This window comes from Myotis daubentonii, chromosome 21, assembly GCF_963259705.1.
Source record: "Myotis daubentonii chromosome 21, mMyoDau2.1, whole genome shotgun sequence".
NCBI classification, from domain to species: Eukaryota; Metazoa; Chordata; class Mammalia; order Chiroptera; family Vespertilionidae; genus Myotis; species Myotis daubentonii.
In genome coordinates, this window is record NC_081860.1 from 7,533,125 (window position 1) to 7,537,477 (window position 4,353).

At 43.4% G+C, this 4,353-nt stretch overlaps 1 pseudogene; it reads right to left on the minus strand.

Annotated features, from left to right (window-relative positions):
• Positions 1-481: 481 nt before the first annotated feature.
• On the minus strand, positions 482-1,905 carry LOC132223047 (inositol polyphosphate multikinase-like; annotated as a pseudogene).
• Between the last annotated feature and the right edge of the window lie 2,448 nt (positions 1,906-4,353).

Genomic DNA, 4,353 nt, shown 5'->3' on the forward strand with positions numbered 1-4,353 from the left:
AATTCTTGATGTTCAGCATTTGAACCCACTTGGTATTTGAGGGATGCCTTGCCTCTCCCAAGAGAAGTTGAAATGAACAGACACCTAATATTCTAGCTCCTCTGCCAGCTGGGATGTAGGCACTTGTCTTAGACTCTGCCAATCAGATGCACTCATCTGGGATTTTGAATTTGAAACTGATGACACAAAGAAACAAGGACAGTGGAGATTTCTTTCTGGTGTCAGTGGCAGAGGCAGCCAGTTGGCAGGCACAACAGTGTCTGTGTTGCCAACCTTTGGATCTAGTATTGAATACCAGGGGTGACAACAGAGCAAACTGCAGTCTCTGTGCTCAGTGGCAGCGGCAGCAGTGTACCAACAGGCAGCTTTCTGGTTCTATTTGTGACTGGGTATTATTTGCATAGCTTCTCTTTATTCTTTTTTTTAACATTCCAAAGTTTCCTTATTATTCATAGTTTTCTAATGAATAAATAGTTTTCCTGAGTAAGATTATAAAAAAGTTAACCCTTCTACCAACAGTGTAAAGACAAATAAAATGCCGACTCACAATACAAATTGTTTACCTAGCATTACAAGTGCAGAGATACTGACTGCTGCTTTTCACAATGATTGCCCCACCCCTTAAAAAGACTGCAGCAAAGGATTCAATTGTCCAAAATACTCTGAAGTACAGTAATTAAATTCTTCAGTCCATAAACATATCCCTCATCTATTGTGTTGCTAGGGAAAACATGAGCAGAATCTATCATTCGCACTTCTACTTTCGCAATCTCTTGGCAACCAGTGGGAAGATGGTAGAAAACCTTTTCCAGTTGGGAAAGTACATTTCCATTTAAAAGTTCCTGTGACAAGCTTTTCCACCCATTGTCTTGCTCTATATTTTCAACTTTCAATGAAGTCTGACTGTGATGCTTTCTTGAATACATTTTTCTGTGACGTGCATACATCTTGGACAAGCTTTTGCCTACTGAAGCCTCTATTTTTCCATTTGTTGTGGAACTTAACACTCGAAAGTTATTATTATACTCCAGTACGTCTGTGTCCGAGAGTTGTCCTTTGGACAAAAACTTTTCTGCCAAAGTTCTGTCATTTGATTTTGTAGTAGTTGGATGAGATGAACCTTCATAAACAAACAGTAATGAACTTGCATAAAAGTTAAGCTGCTTCTGGCTTTCAAACCACTGCAGAATTCTCTCAATCTTCTGAATACTGGCAGCAACAGCATGTTTTCTTAAGCAGAATCCATTATGAAAAAACCTGGAAACGCCTTCCTTTAGAGTTTCTTTTGTTAAGCTTCTTCCATAGTGCTGGTTTTGTGTCTCATAGCTATCAGAATGAACATGATAAACCCTCATGCCAAGCACCAAGAACCCAATCTCTTCCATTAATGGGTACTTGCTGACCTGTTGCTGAATCTTCTCAGATGAGGCAAAAGGATCCTAGCTTTTTCGCCCTATCTTTACATCCATTATACAGGGCTTATTAAATTTATGGGTCACATCTTCCAGTTTTAGGTATAAATCATTTGGTGCAGTGGGAGGTGACCAGATGCCGTAATATTTTGGCAAATAGTTTCGTAGCTCTAAAAGAACACCATCGGTACAATCAGCAGCATAAACCTCACTTACCATATTATAGAATTCTAACTCTCTTGGGCCCCTTGGAGGTGGCTGTAGCTGTTTTCAAAACTGTGCCATCTGGATGTTGCAAGATACCCACTTTGTCCTTCCCATACAAGTGCCCGGCCACCTGATGCGAGAGGGGCACGCAGCCGTTGAGGAAGCGGAGCGTGCCGCCCGCCGGTTTCGGGGTGCTCTCGGAGTCCGCCTCGCTCGCCGGCGGGGTCGCGAGGAGGCCCGGGGGTTCCCGCGGCGGGTGTCCGCTGAGGCCGGGGAGGGGGCCCATGACGCCGCAGAGGCGCGGGCGCTGCCCTCCCAACTGCCTGCGGAGCGCGGCTGCAGGCTCCCGCTGCTCTGCCGCCACGGTTGCCAGCCCCGGAGACGGAACCCAGGGGAGGAGCGGCTGCGGCGCCCCGCACTCCCTCTATTCTTGCCTATTTTCTCAGTTAACCTGGAGCCACCATTAAATATTGTTCCAAGAGATTAACTGCTGGGTAAATTTTTACCAGGAATGGTTAGTTGTAGGCAATAGAATCTCAGGGAAAGGTGCTGGTGGTTGGCAGGGTGGCTGGAAAGCTGAGATTCGTTATTACCTGGTTTGAGATAAAGGCGAAGAGAATCCAGCTAACATTGAGGAACTGAATTTTCACAGCCCAGGGTAAATAGTAGCAAAGTAGCTAATTAAATTCTTCCATGGGTCACAAGTACTGATATGCCAACTGAAGTCAACCCTTTGGGCTTCCAAGTGCTACTGCCATAGGTGGTATGAAGAGTAGGTAGAACTCAAGGATTATTGAGGTGTTGTCATTGCTTCTAATATTGCCAAACATCCTCAAGAAAGAATAGCAAGCTAAGATTTCTAAATTATTAGTTTGTCAATCAAAACCTAAGGGATCTCTATGACTGTGTTATAAAAATGAATGAGGTTTTCAAAAAGACATAAGCTCTTACAGCTGAAGAATTCAAATAGTTGCAAGCCTAACACAACATTTGGTCCTCAATGTTGCCAACTTTTATTTTAATTCATGGACTGCCTGGCCTCATATGAGGAAGTTAGGTTATTGATCAGGAAAGAGTGGTATCTGAATATCTGGATTGAGCTATATTGGGGAATTTGGCTGACTCGGACCACCCCAAATTCCCAACCTACTGAGCCTCCTTTGTCAGATGAGGCAGCCCCTTTGGATTCTTGATTGCTTGAAGATCCTTTCTCAATGACTCCTCATAAACTGCAGTTATTTTTGTGCCTCTGTCTTTCAGAAGAAAAGGCAATTCTTTCATGCCCAATCCTCTCTCTTTCGTGCACCTCTTGCATTTCTTTCTTTGCAATAACATATCAGAATATGCCAAGAGATCCCATATAGTATATTGGGACCATCCTCAGAAACGTAAAAAGATAAGTTACCAGGCAAAGCTAGCACTTTCTACTATTGACAGAATAGAGAAAGGCTGGAAACACTCAAGAGTTAAGGAGCTAAAGTAAATTTTAAAAGATTAAAAAGTAAAGGTTACGAGGGAGAGAAAATGGCGGCGGTATAAACGGACGTGTCCTGTGCCTTCTCCTGGAGCAGATAAGGGTGAGCAGCTGAAATGCGTAACATACAGCCGAATAGGCAGAGGATTTTCAGCTGAGAGACTGTCTGCAGCCCGGAAAGACCGAGAACTCCCAGAAAAAAAAGGACGGTTGGAGACTGTGGCTGAAACCTCTCCCGGTGCGCCAGAACAGATGCGGAGACTGCGCCATTTTAAGTGGCTGTTGCCGGCATCCAGAGACCAGCTTCTAACCTGGAAACAAGGGATCTCAAGCAACGTGACTGCGTGAACTCAGATGAGCTCTGCTTCTTCTCATGGAAAGCAGAGAGAGAACTACATAACCAAACACCTGGAGAAGAGAGATCATGGTGAAACAAAGAACCAACCCACATATGAAAGAAAAACAGGCATCATCAGAAAAGGAAGTAAACGAAATGGAGGCAGTGGAGGCAAGCAACCTGTCAGAGAAAGAATTCAGAGAAATGGCCATAAGGTGGATGAAAAGAATGGAAGACCAATTCAACAATATGTGTAGGACCAAGAGGAAATGAAGAACCAAGAGGAAATGAAGAGAAACCAAGAAGAAATGAAAAATGACATCACTGCTATAAAGAACTCAATAGAAAGCATCAACAGTAGACTAGAAGAAGCAGAGGACCGCATCAGCGAGCTAGAAGACAAGGTAGGAAAAAATACCCAAACAGAACAGCTTCTAGAAAAAAAAAATTAAGCAGGAGGAGAGCCTAAGAGAACTCTGGGACAACGCTAAACGAAACAACATCCCAATAATAGGGGTTCCAGAAGGAGAGGAAACTGAGCAAGGAATAGAAAACCTGTTTGAAAAAATAGTAACAGAAAATTTCCCTGATATAGGGAAGAAAAAACTCACACAAATCCAAGAAGCTCACAGAGTCCCAAACAAAATGAACCTGAAAAGATCGACGCCAAGGCACATAATAATTAAATTGGCAAACACCAACGACAAAGCAAGAATCTTAAAAGCAGCCAGAGGGAGACAGAAAGTTACCTACAAAGGTTCCCCCATCAGACTAGCGACCGATTTCTCAACAGAAACATATCAGGCAAGAAGGGAATGGAATGAAATATACAAAGTCATGCAAAGGAAGGGTCTGAATCCAAGAATACTGTACCCAGTGAGGCTATCAATCAAAATTGAGGGTAAAACCAGGAGCTTCACAGA